Source organism: Aedes albopictus, chromosome 2 (assembly GCF_035046485.1).
Source record: "Aedes albopictus strain Foshan chromosome 2, AalbF5, whole genome shotgun sequence".
NCBI lineage: Eukaryota > Metazoa > Arthropoda > Insecta > Diptera > Culicidae > Aedes > Aedes albopictus.
This window is the reverse complement of record NC_085137.1, coordinates 228,908,952-228,934,353: the sequence shown is the minus strand read 5'-3', so window position 1 is coordinate 228,934,353 and position 25,402 is coordinate 228,908,952. Positions and strand designations below refer to the sequence as shown.

The following is a 25,402-nucleotide window of genomic DNA, read 5'->3' as shown; positions in this document are numbered from 1 at the left end:
GATCGCCTTGACCGCTGTTTTAAGGAGTTTATGGAATGTTTCTCCCGCTCTACGTACTTCGGGCATGCACTGAGCTCGTGGGGCGGAGATTCGCCACAAGTGGCACATTTTGGCTCCATATTGCAGGAGCCCTCCGCATGTTGTTCACCGCACATACCGCAACGTGGTTTATTGCTACAGTAAAGTGCGGTGTGTCCCAACTGCTGGCATTTTGCACAATGCATTACCTTCGGTTCGTAGAGGCGAACAGGTAATCGAAGAAGCCCAACCACGAGAACGCTCGGAAGAGCGGTGCCGGAAAAGGTCACCCGGAAAGAATTCGACGGTTGTTTTGAGCCGTCAGTTTGTGCCTTGTTCATTTGGACGGCATCAAGTACTGGAACCAGTGGGACGGCACGATTTTTAAACCCACCAGCTCCAGACATGATTGCAGCACAGGTTAAATTATCTTCGGTGACCACTCCGTAGCACTCTATCTCGAGGCTAGGCAGATATGTTTTATATTCCCGCGTAAAGAGCTCAAAGTTAGCGATCTTTGTTGCCTGATCGGGGTCATTTACTGTGACACGCAGTTTGTCGCGGCTGGGTGAGTCTATCTCCAGAACTCCGCGAAACGATTTTGCCAGATCATTTGCGATTTGTAATTTGTTTAATTTTTTTCCATTCGGTTTGGGCCGAAAGAAAACCAGAAAGGGACCCTTAGATCCGGGTGGATAAACTTTCTGGCGGGGGCTCACCGGGTTAGAAGAAGATCCAGGGATAGAAGAGAATACAGCGGGCTGAGAAGAAATGCCAGGCTGAGAGAAATTTGTAGCCAAGGGAGTTTTTACCATGGGCTGGGACCGTGTTTCTTTCACCAAAGAACTAATTGGAACGATTCCGGAAGAAACAACACAACGTACATGGGGAACCCCTGGATCGTTTTCATTATCGCCAGTTTCCATGGCGTCAGAATTCTGAATTTGTTCTATTGAAATAGTTGACAGACCAGAGCCTGTCTCATCATCGGATGAAATTACGAGATCCGGTGAACTCCCACCAGTGTCATTCGTTTCCATGCAGGCCTATTTTATTATACCTTATGCCAGACAATGGCAATAAAAAACCAATATAACCAACCAGATGTTCAATATAAAGTTAAACCGGGAGAACGGGAAAAAAAACAACAATCCAAAAAAAAATCGTTTACCAACTTAAATATCTATAAAAAAAAATATTGAAGGAGAAAAAAAAAAAAGAAAAACAAAAAAAAAACAAAGAAAGAGAAGGATAGCAACTAAAAAAAAAGCACTAATTCGAAGACGTGGTCCTACCTGAATTCAACCAATAGTCCTACGTCGAGAAAAATAACCAAGTCAAAAAAGCAAAAATAAATCCAGAAAAAAGGGGTTTTGAACCACTGTGGTTAAAATGCGGCAGAGAAAAACGGTGTCGAACCAAAAAAAAATAGTCTCAACACCTGTTCTAATACGAAGTAAAGTGATATCGGGAGAAAAGGGGCAAGAAAGAGGAAAAAAAAAACTTATAGAAAAAGGATAGCAACTTAGAAAAAATCAATTCAATGTTTGTATCTACTTAAATACTAATATAATATGAGAAAATGTTGAAAAAAAACAAAAAAAAATCAAAGAATAGAAAGGATAGCAACTCAAAAAAAAACTTAAAACTAAAAAAAAATAGTGTGGTGTGAATGGGCCGTGAACCGGGGGGAACTACTGTACCATCGAAACTCAAATCGAAATAATTTTTTACTGCGAGCTAGACGGTGGACTGGGGAACAATAGAGCGGCGAAAAAGATACAAAATACTCAACTGGTCTGTGCACAGCCTTTGTATACCTATATGTAGGTAGGTAGCTTGTTGGTGGCGATGGCTTGGGCTGCTGCTGCTGTTGTACGCTGATGACCTTTATCGTCGACTTTTTCACTTCGTCGTTACCGGCGTCGTCGTCGTCGTCGTGGTGCGTTGTTTATGATGGGCAGTTATGCTTGCCTCGAGATTAGAGCTGGACGATGTTGCTATGCAACTCGCTCCCCAACATCGGAGGGATTCGCCTTGCGGCACTACACTCCGCACTAGTAGGATACTACCGATATAAAAAACCCTCAGCGCGAGGGAAAAAAAAACTCTACTAACTACGAAGGCTACCGCGCGAAGAGAAACGGACATTCACATCCGACTCGTTCCAAACACCGATAGGGAATGATCATATGCACATGAAAACAGGTTGCTTTGTTGTCTCTGCGCTCCACTCAAACATCAGTGATGGCTGCAAAGCTTTGTTGCATTCTACGAAGCGAAATTTTCTTTTTACGCATGGTTAGTAGAAAACGTTCGACATTTGTTTATTTTGTTTTATTCTACAAAGCGGGAGCTAAAATCTACGAATGAGCAAACTTAGCGTCAGTCGGATTCGTGATTTCGTACATAATACAACTCCATTTGTAGTGTTTCAGCGTGGTGGTACGAATGGACAGCACATTTTACGCAAATTGCATTCAATTTACGAAAACTGGTTTTACGAAGCATATTCGTTGAGCTTTTACGAAAGTATTTTATCAGTGCGTGCCTGCCACACGATATACGCATGCAAAATGGTCATTGGCAGAGGAAGCTCTCAGTTAATAACTGTGGAAGTGCTCATAGAACACTAAGCTGAGATGCAGGCTTTGTCCCAATGAGGACGTTACGCCAAGAAGAGAGAGAGAGAGAGTTTTATTTTGTGTGGTAATAAAAAAAAACTATATTCCTCGGCGAAGAATGCTCTCCAAAACATGAATCAAACCCATCAAGTTACTTATCCAAACCATTGAATACTTGTTATTTTTTTCCAACAATTAACGTTTTGCCTTTCTCGTACACTAAGTGTACTGGAAAGGCTATATGTTCACTCCAAAAATAACTTTTTGATAGAAGGCTCGGAGTGTCGAGTCACATATACCAATCAACTCAGCTCGACGAATTGAGATGATGTCTGTATGTGTGTATGTATGTGTGTATGTGTGTGTGTGTGTGTACAAATAAACTCACATCACTTTTTGGCAGTAAACCTCAACCGATTTTAACGACCGACGGTTCATTCGGCGGGGAATCTGGTCCCATTGTTTCCAATTGAAAATGGTTCGGATCGGTCCAGCCGTTTCGGAGTTATGGTCATTTAGGTGTTCCGGAACGGTACCCCAGGAAGGGACCAGATATAAAAACGCATCAAACCTATGCATGCGACACATCAAACCATGGCATTTTCGATAACCTGATGAGCGGTAAGCAGAAAAATAGTCTAAGGCCATATCTGAACCGGTAGTGTTCCGGAACCGTTTCCGGGTGTCCCACCGGAAGTGGCCAAATATACAATTGAACCAAACCCATGCATGCGACACATCAAACCACGGCATTTTCGATGATCCGATGGACAATGAGCAGGAAAATCATCTCAGACCATATCTGAACCGGTAGTGTTCCGGACCCGGTTCTAGGCGTTCCACTGGAAGTGGCCAAATATACAATTGAACCAAACCCATGCATGCGACACATCAAATCACGGCATTTTCGATGACCCGATGGACAATGGACAGGATAATTTTTTCAGACCATATCTGAACCGGTAGTGTTCCGGAACCGGTTCTAGGCGTCCCGCTGGAAGTGGCCAAATATACAAGTAAACCAAACCCATGCATGCGACACATCAAACCACGGCATTTCGATGACCCGATGGACAATGAGCAGGAAAATCATCTCAGACCATATTTGAACCGGAAGTGTTCCGGAACCGGTTCTAGGCGTCCCGCTGGAAGTGGCAAAATATACAATTGAACCAAACCCATACATGCAACACATCAAATCACGGCATTTTCGATTACCTGATGGACAATGAGCAGGAAAATCATCTCAGACCATATCTGAACCAGTGTTCCAGAACCGGTTCCGGGGTCCTGCCGAAGTGATCAAATCTGAAATAGAAACAAACCCGTGCATGCGTCACATCAAATAGCGGCTTTTTAGATTACCTAATGCAACCACGCCAGCAAGTGTTTCGGAATCGGTTTTTAGTGGCCGGAAGAGGCCAAATATAAAAGTAAACCAAATCCAGGCATGGGACACATCAAATCGTGGCTTTTGGAATAACCTGATGAACAGTTAGCCAGAAAATAGCCTTAGATCACACTAGAGACAACTGGTAGTGTTCCGGAATTGGTTCTGAGAGTCCCGTCGAAATTGTCAAACCCTGCATGTGACACCTTCAATTTGCAACGTTTTTGGTTAACCGATGAACAGTTAACAAGACAATAGTGTCAGACCATATTTGGTTCAGCCGGTAGTTACCCGGAATCAGATCCGGGAAGTAAAATGTAAAATTTAACCAAATCCATGGATGCGGTACATCAAATCACGACCAGTCTTGACGACATCCGACACTTTTTACTACCTTCATTTCGCTACCGCAGTCGTGTGTCAGCTTGCTTTGTTACATTCGTGCGCTACCGTTACCTCTTACACACAACACGAGCAGTAGAACGAAGATCAATAAACATAAGAAAGGGCCAAATTAATGTCATCTGACACAATGACATTTGTCTAATTCTAGCTTTACGCATAGATTTTCAGCCAATTCCGATTATGAATGTTAATATTAGTTTATTATTGCATGTTGCATTGAATGCGACACATAGATGGGCAATATAGCTCTTATTATGGAAGAAGACAGGAATAACAAAAGCCGAACCGTCTCCTGAAGCCGCTATCGTCGTGAAGTGCATTCGTTTGACATTTTTGTTTCGAACAGTAGTTTGATTGCTTGTGTTGCGAATGTCGGAGACAAAGGAGGCCCAATATCGACGAAAAGGTTCAAATGACTGTGATCTCTAACAAGACTGATCACGACTTATCGACAACCTGATGGAAAAATAGGGTCAGCCCACATTAGATTCCCGGTAGTGTTGCGGGTTCAGCTGTGGCTTCGAAAGTGATTAGAAGTAAAAGTGAATCAAACCCATACATACGATAAATCAAATCGCGGTGATTAGGTGAAGGTGAAGAATTAGCAATAAAATAATCTCAGACCATAATTGGGACAACCGGTAGTGTCATGGAATCAGATCCGAGTATACCACCGGAAATTACCAGATATAAAAATGAACCAAACCCATACATACGACACATCAGATCGCAGATTTTTTGATAATCTAATGAACGGTTAGCAAGAAAATAGCCTTAGATCACATAACAGACCAGCTGTTGTGTAGCAGAACCAACGTTCATGTGAAAAATTAAATCGTGGCTTTGTTTAATGGCCTGATAAACATTAGGTATGAACAACAGTGACGAATAGGTCTAAGTTCTCATATATGAAAGAGAACAAAATATAGACAAATCTCAAGCGATCTCATCAAATCGTACAATTCCAGATTCCTAAGGTATAAATTTATAGCAGGATGGGTCAACGTTGAATGGAAATATAAGAATTTGATCGCGTCAACAGAAGATGGCGGCTGTTTTAATGATTTTTGAGCTCTAAAACTATGTAAAATAAGTGTATTTGGTAAGGGAAATATGTTCGGAGTCCACCAGAGTAGCCAAGATAGCGGTCCAAAATCCAAGATAATGGCCCAGTATTCAAGTTAGCGCCTATTTGAAAGGATTATGGGCATATTTTGTATGGAAATATGTCAAGAATTCAAAATTTGTAATCAGAAACCCAAAGGTGTGCGCTGTTTCACAAGGTCTGCAATATGACATAGTTTGAATAGGGAAGAATGCCGGTCTTCGTCCAAAACTGGTAACCAGAAAACCAAAAACGATATGCCAAAATTCAATACGTGACTATTTTATGTAATTTTAGGTGCAGAATCCAAAAATGAATACCAGCACATCCAAGATGGTGTCTCAATGTTCAAGATGGCGCTTAGTTTAGTTGGGGTAGATATCCGGAGTCAAAAAATGATGACCGAAATTTTACGTCTACATAACACTTGTTTGGTTTGAATTTTGGATCGTTGTCTTATATTTTCTGAATATTGGATGTTCTGCTAATACAAAATGTATCCATATTGAGTAGATTTAGCAAGCAGTTTCCATTTTGTATTTATGTCAATGTCATCAACACGTCGCTTGAGTTTTGTTGAAAGGATATTTTAAAGCACGAGAAAGGCATCATCACCGCTAGGTGGATTAATTAGGGTTTTTTCCTTTATTTTTGAGACTTTTCGCCCTGAGCTGGTTCGTCTCTTAATATTCTTCTTCTGTTTTATGGCTCTATGTCCCCACTGGGACTTGGCCTGCCTCTCTTCAACTTAGTGTTCTTTGAGCTCTTTCGCAGTTAGTTGAAGGGATTTTTTGCCTGCCATTGTATGAATTTTTAGATTGTGAAACAAACACAAACCAGCTGGAGACCCCAAATAAAAATATTAGGTTTGCCATAGAATTGTTAATTTTTTTGTTACAGTATAAAGTACAAAAATGCATAATGTGACTGTTATACGAGTACTTTCGATATGAGTCGCACATACTTTGGTATTTTTGAGCATTGATAATTGAAAATGAATACTATTTATTCATATCATATCACTGTTGAGTTACACTCCCGATCAAATGTTTGGGGTTACCCCCTCAAAAACATGTCATTTTTTTAGGCTCATATCTCTGTTAAGTTAAAGTAACTTTGAACTTGGAGCGGACCTGGTGTGATGGTTAGAACACTTGACTATCACGCCGAGGACCTTGGATCGAATCCCACTCCCGATAAACTCGCAAAATGTGAGTTCTTCCTTCGGAAGGGAAGTAAAGCGTGGGTCCCGAGATGAATTAGCCTAGGGCTAAAAATCTCGTTAATACAGATAAAAAAAAAACTTTGAACTTTGGACGTGATTTAGATTCTTTTTGGCTCATTTGGAAGATAACTAAAGGACCCATTAGACGTGACAAATATTTGGCCAAACAAGCCCAACAAATGACCAACACAACGTGAATCATAGCAACCTTGAATAAATGTCGGACTTCAATGGCAAATATTTGTCATAATGACAAACAGTCTAATGGCACCTTAACTAAAATTACGTTTGGTGTCTTTAATTTAACGTACTCAACGATTTTTATGTGTAAAATTGTTATGTAAAGTTAACACATTTCATCACATTTTAAAAAATGAGGTAATTTTACGTTAAGTTTTATTATGTAAATTTCAACAAATATGTGTGGTTCAATGTCTATGTAGTAAGTACCATTCATTATGTTTCAAATAAGCCAAGAAGAATTAAAATTGAGTGAAAGATGACAAAGATATCAACAAATGACTTTTCCATGTTTTACGATGGTGACCCCAAATTTTTGGCCGATACATCATTTTGAGGGGTGACCCCAAACTTTTGGTCTATGACATCAAGAGTCAATTAACTTAATAACTTTTTTCCTAGATTTTTTAGCCCAGTTCGGTAAAAAGCAGTAGAAAGCTTATAGAAAATAGGTTATATTACCGCTCTCATCTTAAAATTTGGCCAACCCAATTTCCAGCGACACTGCCGTAAGTTTATATTACTTTGACTTATTATCTTTTGAATAACACCTAGGGTTTTGAAATCGGACGTAAATTGGCGGAGATATGGGCCTAAACAAATGATATGTTTTTGAGGGGGTGACCCCAAACTTTTGATCGGGAGTGTACTGCCTATGATCGCATAATTGTCCCATATGAATAGGAAACCCAGCAAAGATGGGACTGATATGCGATCATGGGCAGTGTAAGTGACCAAATTTTTAATGAGACTGCTATGCGAGTGAGTGCAGAATATCTCAGCTCTACCTAGTTACAGATTAGGATACAAGCGCACCCTAAAACCGATCAGCACTAAAGTGCATAATTTCCAGACTACACCAAAAATGTGTAATCCTTGCACATTCACAAAATCAGCTCCTGCGTCCACAAAATCGTGAAATTCGCAAAAAAAATGTACGGCAATCTAGCTAGGTTTACTAGTGACCTTGGTAAAAAAAATCGAAATTTCGCATCTAGAAGAGTGCACGAGCTGTTTTTTTAAGAATGTGTAACTGTTACACATTTTTGTTTGGTCTGGAAATTATGCACTTATGAGTAGGTCTTACACATTCTAGGTGCTGAGCGGTCTTAGCGTGCGACATTGCTTCGTTATTTTATAAAGATATGAAGTTATTAAACTTATCAAGAGTGTACCACTCCTGGTCAGATATGAGACAAGCCCACGTCTAAATATAACACTGGTTCGCTTTTCGTTATCTCACCTTTGATTTCTTTTTGAAACACACATATATGGGTTACTAAGTGGCTCCCCATATCGCACATGTTGATTTAGCCGACTTAATTACCGCCTTTCATATGCATTTTTTTCACGATCATGGAAACAAATTTGGTGGGCTCGCTTTGAGTTATTGTTTCTCTATTTGGAATTTAGGGAGTTAAAACATAACTTCATCAGTTGGCCGAAAAGATACCGAAAATTTTAAACCCTAATGTGGATGGGGGCTCCATTTTCTATTTCAATTCTCGATATTTAAATATATTTTTTTTAGAAAGTTGAAAAGTTGCTAGAATAAATAAAAAAAAAGAACATGCATATAGATTTTTTTTAAAGTAAGAAGGAGCAAGCGGAGGAGATCAGGCAAAATTTTCACTTTTCAAAAAATGGTCAAACAGCTGTAACTTTTTGAAAAGTGCATCAACAAATCTAAAATTTTTACTGTAAGTTGATCAACTATTCTTTTTATCATTGTTCCAATTTCGGGAAAGATCGAGCTATTTTACATGAAGTTAAAAAAAAAACAAATAAAAACCCAATTGGCGCCCCACGACAGCTGATCAATGTTTATTTGCGAAACATTTTATTTATTTTTTAAGTTTCTAACTTTTCAAGTTGTTATCAGTATTTCGCAAAAAACTGCCCTGCTTTTTTAAAATGTTTCTTATACATTTCTTTTTTTCGAGTATTTTTTTAGGTATTTGAATGGGACTCAACCAAAAACTTACCAATTTTTTTATGAATAGCTGTTTTAAGATTTTGTTTTAGATTTAGGGTGCCTGTACCAGTTATCCCACTACCTAAGGAAAACTATTTCTACAAAAATAAGAAGAAGACCGACGAATGTCATCGATATGTCAAATGATTGGTTAGTTCTCATACTCTACAGGAAAAATATAGAAACGGAGCCAAAACTACTTTTAGTATTTATTACGGCGTGTGCCAATGATAGGAACCCTGTACCAGTTATGGACACATTTCTTAATTTGTGTTTCACTTCGCACTATTTACATGCATTCCTTACGGGATTAGCCATAACTGGTACATTGTGGCGAAATAGGGTGCAAGAAAGCCGAAAAGTTAAGGAAAATGATTTATTTCTATCATAATTGGAGCAAATTTTGAATGGTTGCAACCATCTTTTGTGAATGATCTGTTGTTCTCCAAAAGTTTCTTGCTGATTTGCATCACAACTATGGCGAATTTGAGGTACTATATCCATAACTGGTACACTGAGCCTAATTGGATTTTCTAAAATTTTCTAGAACACTCATCTATTTGCGTTTTTCTCATATCAGGACAGTTATGCATAAGAGAAAATCTAAATTTGTATCAGCCTAACGACCAAAAAAAAAAAACGCAATTATGGTGCATCGCATATCGGAAACATCGACAGCCATCCGCCGCCTTAGTTCCTCAAATCCTCTAATGCGACTTCGCTACATGATTCCAAATATATTTTTTACCTAAGGGGTGATACACAAATTATGTCACGCAAAAAATGACTTTTTTTAACCCCCCTCCCCCTATGTCACGCTTTTTGTATGGAACCTGAACATTTTTTGTATGAGTCGTCACGTTCTGCAAACCCCCACCCCCCACCCTCCCCCCTCAAAAAATAACATAATTTGTGTACGGTCCCTCAAATGCATTCAATGTTATTGTCCCTTATTTTACATTTAGTGATATTTTAGTTTCTCATTGCTAGTTTTTTTCATAATTGAATATGTTAATGTAAATATACGAATTAATTATAACAAAAATCACACTTTTTGAAATAATATTACTGTTTATGTTAGAAAACTCAATATTGTTTATGTTGTACATTGAAATATTTGTTTTTCTGTTTATTTCAGATAACGAAACTTTTGTTATTAAAACAGGTAAGTAAAAGCTAGTTATAAAAGATAAGTTTTATTTCTAAAGCCTACGTAGGTACCGTAATCTGGGGGAAAATTCATCACTTTTCCTCTATTCTTTTCAATAAAATCAGGTACAATGCTTATGTTTCCAAACAAGTATTTTTAAAGTATGTAGGGTCTTGTACCATTTGGGCAGGTGTACCTATTTTGGGTACTTGCCGCTATAACTAAGTCAATTTCAAACCGATTCATTTGAAATTTTGTATAGAGTTAGGCACGTACAGTATCTAACCCTGAACAAAAATTCAAATCAATCGGTTTTATATTGACTTAGTTATAGCGGCAAGTGCTCAAAATAGGTACACCTGCTGACGAAATTTTTTTAAGAAACTGCTATATTATGTTGAAAACGCTTAAATGGCAAAATTTGAATACATTTGATCCGGAGTGAAGTTGATTATACCTTTCAAAGATTAGAAAATTATTGAATTGAAAAGGGTGCTTGTATCTAGTCAAAATAGATATATGAGGACTGATTTCTTTTACTATTTGTAATCATATTGAAACAATAGGATCTACTTGTTATTAATTTTTTTTGGCGATGTAGGTATTAGTGAGCTCTGGTTGCGCACGATAAGCGGCAACAAAATCATATCACCGTAGCACCCTCAACACTACAGAACATGCAAAAAAAGCAATTTCTTAAATATTTGATTCCAAAGTTATGCTAAATTATTTCTAGCTTTTACTGCTTTAGCCAAACATGATCTTTTAAGTATTCTTTAAATATGAGATGAATCAAATCGCCTTTTTGGGCTTTTCGGGTATTATCGAAACGAAACAGATTAATTTTGGACGGGCGTTGCCGCAATGGATGCGCTTTTAAACCGCTTGTCATTTTTCCGCGTTTTGAAAATGAATTTTTGTTCGCGATCAAGGTGTTTTTCCTTACCTTGATCCCGCTGGCCAATTTTCCGTGTGTGAAAAGTAACTTCCTTCCGCAAAGATTCCAGTTCTCGCGCTCCGGTAGTGATGATATCAGTATCGACACTGACTCGGTTTTCCTCCCGGGTTGCCGTTTCATGTGTGTGAAGAAAAAACAAGCGGACTTTCGGATGTGCTAACGAGTTCGGCTGATGTTCTTCAAGTCAAGCGCTTTAAATTTCGATAGACGATAGGAGACTAAACTTGGTGAGCCCGTTCCAATCAAAACTACTTTTATCTTATCTTCCTAATATATATTCCAAAGTAACTACACTAAAAATATTATGCAAATTTTCATTTTTTGTACTGCGGGATTACACACAGGGGGTAAGGGAGTTGAAAGAACTGATGACCGGACTTAAGTTCGTGGAGTAGCCAGACTTTTGTCACGAGTTAGCAACTTTTGTTGACTACCCGGGTAGAGCGAAATGGCAAATGAAGGGCAAATTTTACCATTAAAATAGAATGTTTGAATGGCAAAATTTGATATTAGTTTGTTTGAAATAAGAGTTAAAATAGCAAAAATAATAACTTAATTTCTATGGCATAACAACTAAAGAATAACTGATTTTGCCATTGTAATAACAAAATAATAGCAAAACGAATGTCAAAATAATAACATATTTTAATATGATGGTAAATTATGTTATTGTTTTGATATTGTGGCAGGAAAGTATGATAGTAACATTTGTTATTATTATGTTATTATACTATTTAGCAATTACTCGTCAATTACAAGTTTGACAATGAAAGCATACCTTGTAATTTATGTGTTATTCTGAGCTATTCATAAAGAACTAAAGAATTGCAAATTTAGAAATGATGACAAAATATGTTATTCTTTAGTTATTGGTTTGTTATTTACCTCTACCCGGGTACCGAAGGGATTCAGCGATTTTAACTCATCATCATCATCATCATCATCATCATCATCAATTTTAATAAGATGCCATCTATCATAGATCCTGAAATAGCTTTGAATACATCATTTCAATCCAACGAACCGTTTTCGAGTTATATTTTTTTGAAGAAAAAAAAATTTCTTCATACTCTTTTTTAAAAGTTGAGCGATGAAAAATGGTCATATGTTGATGTGCTAATAGATGATTTATAACATCCAGCGCAGCGGATGATCAAAATTTCAATTCAAATTGAAAATTTCGGGTTCAGAATGGCTTTTTTTCGCTTTTTGAGCTGGAAACGCTCTATGGGCAAAATAGACGTCTGACTAATCCTAAAGCTTCCCCGAAAAAAAAAATGCAGTAGAAAAACTGAACGTTGTATTGTAACAGCACTATTTAGAACCATAAAACCATGAAAATATTAATACAAAAACAGTAAGATGTAATGTAGAAACCATACAGTGAATTGTAAATAAGATTTTTCAATATATTATACAGGTTGTTAAGTAGCGTAACAATACAAAAAACTAATTTTCTCCATATGTAGGTATATATATTTTTGGAAAACCATACATTTTCTTGTAAATGATTTGTTCTAAATACTGATACGTGGGTTTTAACATACCGTACATTGTATGATCTCAAACAATAAAATGCCCAAGTAACAATTCAAAATCATTAATAAGCATGCCAGTTGATTAAATATGCTACAAAGGCGCCGACAGTTGTACAAGAGTAAATGTTGAACAAAATGGCAAATAAATGTTTCATGTAGTGAAAACTGCACGTTTGTTAAACATATTTCTGCTCATTGAATAACCAATGGTACAAAAGTTCAAAGACAGTTGCTTAGATATTCACATCATCTGTTTAATAGTGCTCTAATAATGATAGAATACAAGCTGCTTCCGACGTATTAGATGCCGTTATTTCACATATGATCATCAATCGAACAAGTAGCTTATTTAAAGTTTAACAACTTTTGCTTGATCATTTTATTCAAACACACTGATATAGCTTAACAACAAGTTGTTATCATGTTTCTTCAATATAAATGTTACACTTTTATTCAAGCAACGTTGATTAGCAGTGGTACTGTATCACTTAATTATCGTTGTTCAGCCTGCCCCTTTTTGTAAACACGATTGCTGATTAGGAGCCTAAGAAAAGCATCTGCGGCTACAAGCTTGAAGATCGAACAAACTTCTTGCAGCAGCTCAAAATATTCACGTTTCACAAGCATTCCGACTCACCTTGTACACTACCCGCTCCAACGATATCAAAATCAGCAACAAAAACACCAGAAAATGCAGCTGAAGTGGATCCTTGGCGGATCCTCTGTTTGGTATTGGTATCCACTTTGGTGGCACCGGTCAAACCGGGCACAGCTTCCTTATGTTCATATTTTATAGCTGCTTGGAAATATACACAAGCGTTACACAGCGTTAGTTGAATAAAATATTTAAGCAATGTTTAAGAAGCATATGTATTCGACTCAGGGATTGAATTTTTATATACTGCTGAAATTTACCGATTGATGTAAAGGGTGAGTCGATAATTATTGTGCCATTTTCAAACTAACGTAACTTTTTTCCTACTTCACCAAAATCAACCAAATTCTGCATAGTTTCTCCTTATAGTCTATTGTTTACATATAATGAATTGAGCAGTTATCAGTGAGATTCCGATCGATATAAAATAAATTTAGTTAACAGTTCTAAAAAAGATGTTGTACATTCACATGCTAAAATCTAAAGTCATGGTATCGCGCCTTGGAACAATTAATGATTATACATTATCGGATCATCTCAATGTTCGTCAATAGGTTTCAGGAACGGTTGTCAGTGAAACATAAGCGTGGAGCTGGGTTAAAGTCAGGCACGATGCGCATAATCAAACCAGAGAGCTTTAATTATTTGTTTCAAGTGGAGCCTGAACATGTCCACATGGAGGGCGTTAATTGAAAATGTCGTGAATTTCACTAAAACGCATCCTAAATTTGAACCGATACCAAAAAGTTGAAATACATATACTACATATACTAAACTACTGTAAACATTTGGTTTCATTTCGTAAGCTGTAGACAATTTGCGAATTAGTTGAAGGTAGGGTGGCACAATAATTAACGACTCTTTAATTCGGATTTCTGATTCCTGAAAATCAGAGAGAAATATTCCAGAATCAATACAAATGCAGAAATGTAGAAAGTTAAATCATTTTTGCTATTTTATTGTTACAATGATATTGAAGAAACGTTTAAGAATCGTTTTTGTAGCAATTGTTAAACCATATCTATTAATAGAAATAAATTTCGTGAGTTGTATCACGGCCCCAGCATATTTGATTGTATTATGGTGGAATAAATATGGAATAAAGTTTGTTATTATGCACTATGCCGCTAATGATTATTGTTTCTGATGGTTTTTAAAACCATTCTTAAATGATTAAACAAATGGCGTCATACAACATTGTTTAATAAACGTTGAAGAAAAGTTTATGATGTTTGGGTAAATTGCTGATGGTTCTAACGTTGAACAAGAGTTTCACAACCGATGAACGATCATTGAATAAACATTCATTTATTCGTGCTTATATAACGGTTGACGTTGAATAGATTCTCATTTTTGGGCGAACAAGAGTTGAAGAACAGTTTTATTTCAAAATTATGCAAATATATAACGTTGCTTTAAGAAACATTTCATAAAGCAAAAATTGTTTCTTGGGTGTGCCGTAAATATATTGTTTTTAATTGAGGAGCCCAGAATCAAAGGGGTGTAAGTGATCATTTTGTCGATTTTGAGCTGAGCATATCAAAAAATTCTTCTGATTTCAAGCTTTCAGGAACTTTTTAAGATTATTTTTATGATGATTAGAAAAATTACAAAAAATCGTAGAAAATTTGGTCGATTTTGAAACTCCGTACATTTTGTATGGGATGAAAAATTGATGAAAACCTTTAAACCCCATTTACTCGAAAGTGGGGTTTTGTCACTTACACCCCTTTGCTTCTAACCCCCTCAATTGTAACTTCACTACTGGCTACACATTTAATCAAATGGTTTTGGAATGATTGTCTTTTGTTATGTTGTATTGTTTTACATTACATAAACCATATAATGTTATATTATATTGTCATGTTCATCCTGTTAATGGCATCTTATTGAAAGCTAAAGACTAAAACTAACCTAAAAATAATGTTAAATAGAACTATCTTTGATAGTGCGGACTAGAACCCATCAAGTTCAACAGTATTAGAATGCGTTTCGGGAATTCACCATAGTGTCTTGGACAACCCTTCATATATAGGATCGCCGTCGTCTAAGTCTGAGTAGTCTCTGATTGCATTAACAGCTGAAGCTTAGGCTCTCATGCCCCACTAGCCAGATAACCGGGTTTGCAAACTAAGCATTATTTGTGGCAACATTTTGGGCGGCATGATGGAACTATGCCGAACGCGCTAAGTGTTATTAGACCACTAATATAATTGCATGAAGTGGGTGACGAGGTACATAAGTATCATTACAGCGTGCTTTAACCGTCATTGCAATATTGAGGCTCCATTTTGACTAAAGTTTGAAATACATATCAACTCATGAGAAAACTGTCAAGTTCGATTAAAAAGTGAGGCCGCGGACGATCCTATATTAGAAGTCGTTTCAGTGTCCAGTCCAGTCCATATGTTAAAGATGGCTCTACGACAAAGATAAATTTCGTCAATCGCATTTGATTCGGTTATGGTCGAAGGTAAGTTCACATGAGAGAAGGTGTGAAAACTCCTCTAAATGCAAATACAGAAAGAATAGTGTTGATCTCATCCACTGATTCGCGGTAATCTGACCTGCGTCTTTCCGGGTTGACCTGCATTCGTATTCCTCTCATCGCACTCTATATACCTAGCCCGCCATATCTCTTGGATCTGCAGGCATCTGGTTTACCTTTTTTTTTTTTTTAAATTCGTGATATGTGTTTTGTGTTGTATTGTACTCAAAGTCAATTTCAATAAAACGTCAAAAAATAAAACTGAGATAGCCGTTTCTACGCAATAACACAAGGGGCCTGCAACTCTAAACTTTTGCTAGTATTCAAAAATACTAGAAAATACTACGGAAATATTTTCGGCACAGTAACCCGGATTGCTTAGATTGCTTCGACAAAATCTATGCACTTTTGAGAAGTTCTGTCAAAATCTGCTGGCTGCTGATGTGCTATTGTTGGGTTTAGGATACTCTGTGAGATTTCACACATCGGCATCATCATTTTCTTGAATGTTGGAAAAAAGAAACGGTGGTATATTGAATACTTTTACAATAAGTAAAAATAATTGAAGATATGACGGTCTGGTTTAATGGGAATCTATCAAGGAATCTATCGTAATAAGAATTTGATCTTCCTTACGGTGTGCGTTTTCAGATTTGATGAAAAGTTTATTATTATTTCGGTCAATTTAGGGCCGGGTCATAACATCTGGTGCAATAATTCCCCGATCGTTGTAGCGAATTTTCATGCGAAATAACGTCTAAAAGCTTGGATGCGTTAAAAAATCCTTCTCTCTCAGAACCTTGTGACGAAGCTCCATGTTTGAACATTATTCCACAAAATGCGTTTCAAAGATCTGGGACATTATGTTTCCGGACGTCATGATACAGTGCCGTCGACACAGTTATATTGTTGCAAAATCTCTTATACCTAAGCGGGGAGAAAATAGAATGCTGAAGTCTGTGTGATTGGGAACAAAGTCGAGTATGCTCAAGCGAACTTTTACATAAACGTATATTTCCTATATTTCACTGTTAGTCACAATGAACTGGGGCTACTACATTCCATCAAGACTGCGCGTAGTTCCAGTGAAAACTCATTCTGCCTCCAATTTGACGTCGTTATTCACCCGCCGGCAGGCAATATATTGCTATGAAACCTAGTCGGTCCTTGGTTCATCCTATCTAGAATAGATTTACAAGAAACAGCTTGCAAACTTCTGTTATTTCAGGAAAACACCTACCATTATGGAAACCTTTACCCGTAGTCTAGCCCGTAAAGAAATGTGTGACAAGTTTTCACTCTGCATCATGGACAAACAAATAACTTCTTTCTAATGTGCGTTACCATGGCGCAAGGCTTGCTATGCAAATACGATGAAATACTAGTAGTATACTCTCGCCAGAAATACTACAAAGTTTAGAGTTGCAGGCCCCTTGCAATAACATCCAGTTCCAGTCGAAAAATCCCAAATCATTTTATTGACTTTAAATAGATGTTTCAACTTATTCACTTTTTTCTCTTTCCTTTCCTTTGCATAAAAAAGTCACGAACATCAACAAAACAAAGCACGGAAAAATCTAAAACCGAATAAATAATTAAAAATGCACGGAAAAATAATATTTCGGTAAAGTGAATGGTTCAAACGTTAGAAAAACAGCATAATATATTGTTACATAAAGATCGAATGTAAATGTATAGTAGCTACAATGTGCACAACTTTTAGCGAACCTTTCCATTACAATACACTCTATTGTAGCTGGTACACTGTATGGTGAAGGAATACATAAGGATCTTAGCCTATTGGTTTAAATGTTTTTATTTTTTCTTGAAATAATAATGCAGTTCCAGGTTGTATAACAAACAAACTGCGAAAATGAATAAAATTCAAAAAAATTTGCGATCAGTGCCAGTGGCATCAACAACGATGCGTCGCATCAGCACCGGGTAACTGTTTACCGTAAATAATTAACGTTATTTACACGCACGGCGTATAATGCGTTCCGCAAGCTACACCTTGTAACGTGCAGGATGGCACGTTATCTCCCATACGGTTTGGGCTTGGACGTCGGTCGTCGAACTTCAGTAATGCGATCATGGAAATGTTTTGGGCTGCCACGTGAACTACTTTGTAAACCACCATTTACCCCATTTCCAGTTTTTTGGTGGGGATGACAATTGACAATCGATCAGAAGATCGAGACTGGATGAAATCATAATTCGAAATATCTGAGCAAACAAGGTATGAGACTATTTAGGAATGGAATCTATTTTAAACATTTGCTATAACTCAATCAATATCATACCTATTGATATGAGTTTTTGTTCACGGCTAGATATTTTAAGTATCCCACCGTGTACTACGAATCATCTCAGTTGGTATTATATGGACTGAGTTTAGCGGAAAGTACACACAACTGAACCACTTGCCCAAATCAAATATCAATCTATATTTTAATGGTACATTCTTTATCATTTTAAAAAGTACCTATCAAAAAATAAAAACAAGTAAATCATCGGGAAACTTAAGGCTTTTTAGGACTCAATATAATACCACACAACAGATAAACAGACGTAACACTTCGAACATTCTTCGACTCAAAACATAGTCCCGGACCTACATTTCGCCCAATGCTAAAAATTCTGAGTTTGACCATCCTTGAATTACATGGCAAGAGTGTGCTAGGGGGGTAGACGTGTGCGCCGAAGCAGTTTTCACCGGCGGCGGCGTGTATAGTAATTAGAGGCAGCGGCGGCGGTGACGCCAGCGTCACGCCGTGCGTCCTTTTCGGCGGCGGCGGCGGCGTATTCGGCGTGACCAAAGTTTTTTTTTTTAATTTTTTTTAGTGAAGTGCTATTTTTAGTAAAAAACATCAATACAGAATAATAGTTGTATTGTGTGTGAAAGGTTTGAACGTATGTAAATCAAAGGATAGGTACTATAAAAACTATAATCATAAGAATTATGCTATAAAGTTGAGAAACCAGTGTTGTCATAGTAAAATTCGATTTTTTGGGTTCTTTTCAGGAATTACTCTGGGTATTCTTTTAGGCGTCTCTTCAGGAATTTCTCCAAAAAATTCTTAATAGATTCTTCTGAGAGTTCCTCCTCCACAAGTGGGATCGTGAGCTGCCCTGGAGGTATTTAGAAACCTTCCTTCAGATTTTTTTTCCGGTGTCCTTTAAAAAATCCCTTCAGAGATTTTTTCAGGAGCTCCTTTAGAAATCACTTCAAGATTTATTTAGTAACGTTTCTCCAGGAATATCTCAAGAAATTCTTCTTGAAATTACTACACAGCATTCTCCAGTTTTTCCACGCATTGCCTCAGAGATTCCCAGTCTTGTTAGATCACAGTCATTCGAACCTTTTCGTCGATATTTGGCCTCCTTTGACTCCGACATTCGCCACACAAGCAATCAAACTACCGTACGAAACAACGATGTCAAACGAATGCACTTCACCACGATTGCGTCTTTGGGAGACGGTTCGGTTTTTGTTATTCCCGTCTTCTTCGATAATGAGACCTGTGTTGGCCATATGTGTGTCGTATTTAATTCAACATGCAATGATAAACTAATATTAACATTCATAATCGAAATTGGCTGAAAATCTATGCGAAAAGCTAGAGACAAATGTCATCGTGTCATACGGCATTGATTTGACTCCTTCTTATGTTTATTGATATTCGTTCTACCGCTCGTGTTGTGTGTAAGAGGTAACGGTAGCGCACGAATGTAACAAAGCAAGCAGATACACGACTGCGGCAACGAAATGAAGGTAGTGAAAAGTGTCGAATGTTTACAAGACTGGAGATTCCTTTAAAAAAGGTTTTTTTTAGAAATTTCTTTTGGAGATTCCTTTAACCCTTCAGGACGTAGCACTGTAGTAAAAAGTACAACACTACCAAAAAACTTCGTTCGTCGTATATAGCGTAAGCGAGGTGCAGTTTCGACTGCTTGAAGGAGCGCGTCCCGAAAGGTTTAGAAATTTTCACAAATACCTCTAAGGAAAATGTATCAGGGAATTTTATCCACTTATATCATTCAGACATTGCGCAAGAAATACTTTCTAGAATTCAGAAGCACCTCCAAGAGTTTTTTCAGGGTTTATTCCAAATCATCTTTCAACAATTCATTAGACAACTCTTCTAGTTGTCTGCAATTTCTGCTCGGTTTACCGAAGATTTTTTTTTCAAGGATTCCTTCAGAAACTTCCTCACGATTTAATTCAGAAATTCCTCAAGGATGTCCTTCAGAAATGCCTTCTACGATTTCCTCAGAAACTTCTCCAGGATTTCTTCCTTAAATTTTTCTAAGAATTTTTCATAAAATTCTACTAAAGAAATCTTCAAAAGCCATCTCATGATTTTTGTGCTACCCTTCTGTTGGGGCCACTGCGTCCAATTAACCTAACTTTTGTGGCGAATCTCAGGAGTTCCTCCATGTATTCCCCAGGGACTCCAACGATTGTTTCTGAAATAGTTTTAATAAAATTAAATCCCATCAGGAAATTTTTAAACATATCTATTAGCGTGACTCAAAACACAACATGTCTAAAAGTTCGATGGGCCCCCTTCTCTTTTCGTTCTATATGATTCCACGATGATCTGGTCAAGTTTTCAGCTAAATCAGTTAATATTTGGCGATGCTAAACTCATTTGAAGTTTGTATGGAAGTTTATATGGTAAACATCGTGTTTTGCATTTTTCTCGAAAGGGGCACTGTTTTTACTTCAATCACATAACCGAATATATAGAAATATAGTTTTATATGTGCCGAAAAACTTTGCCGAAGACCGCAAAGTCATCCGACACTTGTAAGAAAAGATATTACATACAGACCATCTGGTGGTGTTTAACATTTATCATGTTAAGGAATAACAATAGCAATAAAATCTCATTGAATGGGTACGTACTGTCTAGGGTCTAGGCTATAGCTATTTTTGCAAGTGTCTGATCAAGTTGCAGTCTTCGACAAAGTTTTTCGGCGTATCCAAGGCTATATATCTATATAATTGATTATGTGGTTTAAGAACAATTAGAATCCCTCAAGAGAAAAATGCAAAAAACGATGTTTTCCCATATAAACTCCCATACAAACTTCGAACGAGTTTAGCACCGCCTGAATGTTACCGGATTGAGCTGAAAATTTGGCCAGAGCATCGTGGCATCATATAGAACGAAATGATATGGGGGCCCATCGAACTTTTTGACATGTGGTTTTTCCATACTAGCTTGAGCCATCCTAATATCTATAGAAATTCCTTCAGGTAATCCTCAAATAGTAACTCCAACATGGTTTATGTTATTTCATAAAACACATTTGAAACTATTTGTGCAGGAATATCTCAAAGAATTCCCGGAAGAGTCTTCAAAGGGATCCCAGGAAATATTCCTGAAAGAACCGCTTAAAATTCTCAGAAAGTTTTGAAAATAAAAGAAAATCCATGAAAAAATGTTAGAGGTCTTACATCCATCCAGATAATGGACCTTTTTTGCGTGAGCTATTTAAAGAAATTTCTAATAGATCAATGGAGCCATTTAAGGCAGCAGCTACAGTGCTGCTGATAAAACAAAACAAAAAGCCGTTTGTTGGATCACTAATTGGCAGTGGCGTAGCTCGGAATTTGGGGGCCCGGTGCGGTACCAAATTTGTGGGCTACATGATAATTACAGATATACATATTTTACAATGTTAAATCTATTCTTCTAACTCTCAAATTTGTATTTTGTACAAAGCGTTAAAAAAAATCTTGACTTCTCAACATTAGCCTGATGGTGGCAGTGGTGGCCAACTGACTGACTGGAGGTTTTTGTTTTTATTCCTTGTTGGGTATCTAAGTCACTAAGACCAGTTATTATATCTATTGACTGAAGGTTAAAAAATATTTTCTGTATTCCTTTAAGAATTTCTTCGAAGATTTCTGCAAGGAAACATCCCGGAGTTCCATCAATGAACGTTATTTTTTTTCTAAGAATTATGACAATTTTTTAACAATTTATTTATGAATTGCATCAAGTAATCCTTTATGAATTCTTTCAAAGATTGATTTGTCTTTATTAAAGAGACTTTCAGCCCTTGGCTGGTTCGTCTCTTTCTTTCAAAGATTGCTTTATCATTTTCTTTGAAAAAATCTTTCTTGAATAAGAATTTGTCTTCAAGAATGTTTCAAGTAATTCATGAATGGATGTCATTCAATATTTCTCTAAACACTCTTTCATGTAAACAGTGTTGTCTCCGAGGATGTTTTCAAAATTATTTCAGAGTACTTCAAAACATTCTTGCAAAGGCTTCAAAGTCCTATTAGATTTTTTTTCAAACATTTCTGCATAGTTTCTATCAGGAGTTCCTCCAAACATCCCCTAAATGATTTTTCCACGGATGTAAATCATTTCTCCATTGATTTATCCAAAAAGTTATCTTGGCATTTCCTCAAGTATTCATTACCTATCTTGGCGTTCCTTTGAAGATTTCTTAAGAATTTTTCCAAAAATTCTTTTAGAAATTTCTTCAAGGATTCCTTAAAAAATTACTGCAACGCTTTTTTTTTTAAATCTGCAAGGGCTCTTCAAGGAGTTTCTCTAAAATTCTCATTCTCATTCCGAAAAAAAAAAAACATTTAAAGGTTCCTTCAACATCTCAGTCAAGCATTTATCCAGGATTTATTATTGATTCCTCCAGAAGTTCCCCTGAAATTCCGTCCAAAAAAATCTTCGAGGATTCCTGATAGGGTTAACGTGTCTTAGTAATCTAACAATCCCAAATTCATCCTATTCGAAAACAAAGCAATTACCGCGCCGATTGATTACGTAATTTTTGTTATCATTTGTGCTCACTTCTAACAAAAATAGAAAAAAAGCGCTTCATTCCTTTGTTTTCAGTAGGATGAAAATAGGAGCGTATATGCTTACATAATAAATGATCGATAAAATCAAATGATTTCTTCAGAAGTTTCTACAAGGATTCCCCCTAAGACTGTTTTGCCACTTTCTTCGAGATTTTTTTAAGAATGCCTAGAAGGATCTTTTAAGTGATTAATGCATGTTTAAGATTTCATAAAGAGTACTCATCGAGAATTCTTCAGGAATCGCTTCAAACAATCCTACGGGATTTTTCCAAGAATTTCCTTAACTTTTCTTCAAACAAATCTTTCGGAATTTCTTCAAATATCTTATTAGGAACCTCTGCGCAGGTTTTACAAGTCGCATGAAGCATTCTTTCTCTAAGAGCTCTATAAAAGATTACTTTTGGGCTTTTTCCAGGGATTGCTTTAGGAATTCTACCAAGGATTTATTGAAAATTCTAAAAGAATTCCTTCAAAGATGCTTTAGAAATTCCTCCCAAACTTTCTTCAGGAGTATTTCCAAAGACTTATTTATTAATTCATCCAATAAATTCTCTTGCGATTTCTTCAAAGATTCAACTGATTCAAATTAAAAAAATGAAAGAATTCTTTCAAGAATTGTCACAGAAATTCCCCAAAGAACAGTGGCAAATAAAAAAAAACTACTGGTATTCCTACAAACAATTTTTGAGTTTTTTTTTTTCAAATTGTTTGTGAACTTCCTTAGATTTTTGGAAATTCCTTAGATAATTTGTTGAGATTTTCTTCGGCCGTTCCATTGTATGCTTGTTTTTTTTTTAATTCGCAAGAGTGTATCTCATAAAATCTCAAAAGTAACAATAGACGGAAATTCGCAAGGAATTATCAAATGAAATTTCCACAGGAATTACCAAAGAATTTTTTTTGAGAAATTAATGGAGGAATTTTCTAAAATTGCCGCCTCTATTTACGAATTAAGTAAGGAATTCTCAAAGTACCTGCCTAATAAATTTCGAAAGGAACTATTGAAAGAATTACAAAAGTCAAGTATATTAGCAAAGGGACTGCCAATGAAACTTCCAAAGAAATTAATATCTGAAGGGAATATCGTAGGGTTTGCCTAATAAATTTCTAGAGCTATTGCCCAAAAAATTTCGAAAAGTTAAAGGGTGAGTCGATAATTAATGTGCCATTTTCAAACTAACGTAACTTTTTTCTTACTTCACCAAAATCAACCAAATTTTGCACAGTTTCTTCTTATAGTCTATTGTTTACATATAATTAATTGAGCAGTTATCAATGAGATTCTGGTCAAAAGATGTTGTACAATCACATGCTAAAATCTAAAATCATGCTATCGCGCCTTGGAACAATTAATGATTATACATTATCGAATCATCTTTATGCTCGTCAATAGGTTTCAGGAACGGTTGTCAGTGAAACATAAGCTTGGAGCTGGGTTAAAACCAGGCACGATGCACATAAACAAACCAGAGAGCTTTAATTATTTGTTCCAAGTGGAGCCTGAACATGTCCACATGGAGGGCGTTAACTGAAAATGTCGTGAATTTCACTAAAACGCATCCTAAATTTGAACCGATACCAAAAAGTTGAAATACATATATATACTAGACTACTGTAAAAATTTGGTTTCAATTCGTTAACTGTAGAGAATTTGTGAATCAGTTGAAGGTGGGGATTTCTTACGAAGCATTCTTCGAACATTTCAAAGATTTCTTCAGAAGTTCTTCCAATAATTGCTGTATAAAATCGTGCAAAGATTCCTTAGGCATTTTTTTTTCAATTGCCCTTTCACGATTCAATCATCGTTTAAGAAATTCCAGAGAGGACTTCTTTTTCTCCAAGGATTTTTTTCAAGCTATGTGACAAAGATTCCTTCAGGGATATGTCAATCTCACAAGAATCCATTCAAGAGTCATACCTGATCAAGCATGATCTCAGAAATTCATCAAAGGTATTTTCCATGAGGAACTCCTGCATGATTCCTTCTTGGAGAAGTCTCTAAAAGATTCTTGGAGAAATCCCTTAAGGTTCATCTGCTGAATTCGTTGAAGGACTTCATGACATAATCCTCGAAGGACTTTATGAAGGGATTCAAAGAGGTATTTCTGAAGGATTTTTTGGTGTTCCTGAAGGAATCAATTCAAGTATTCCAAAATCAATGCTTAGAAGAATTCCTGAAGTAATCCATGAAAAAGTTCTGAAGTAAATCTTAGAGGAATTTTTGTAGAAATCTTTGAAGTAACTGCTAGATAAATTGAAGGCAATCTCGCAGAAACCCTTCACGGAAGAAATTCTTCATGAAACCGTTGGATACATTGCTTTCACTTATTTTTCATATGAAAGAAAAAAAAAATCGCCAAACTATTGTTATTACGGTTTTGACCTGACATGTGTGCAGATCTTAATTTTCATAACTGCGGCCCCTGAATTTCAGCTGCTACCTTAAGCTAAGTCAACAACTATGTTTGATCCTGTAACTAGGATACCAGGGACGTTTTGACAATGCTCATGAATTTACTTCCATATCTATACTGAATTTCGTAAAATTCAATTTAAACTCTAACACATTTTTCTTTTAATTTTGGGGCCATCTGTGTGTCCCATTCCAAAAAAACTCTTGATAATCACGAAGGGGCCCCCACATACCTATTAAAAGTTCTGCGAAGTGTTGAAATTATAGGAATCTTTCGCTATTTAAAATACTTTATTCAACCTTCCTTGATTTGGAGGCCCCCTGAAATCAGGGGCCCGGTGCTGACCGCACCCATCGCACCCCCCTTGCTACGC

The 25,402-nt window shown here is 36.7% G+C and overlaps 1 long non-coding RNA gene across 1 annotated transcript in view; it reads left to right on the top strand.

Moving 5' to 3' along the window:
- LOC134287952 (uncharacterized) overlaps nucleotides 1–25,402 on the top strand; it is a 746,963-nt gene that overhangs the window by 590,197 nt on the left and 131,364 nt on the right. The window contains exon 2 of the long non-coding RNA XR_009997655.1: nucleotides 10,121–10,147. This is a non-coding gene — a long non-coding RNA (uncharacterized LOC134287952). The remainder of the gene's footprint in view (nucleotides 1–10,120; nucleotides 10,148–25,402) is intronic.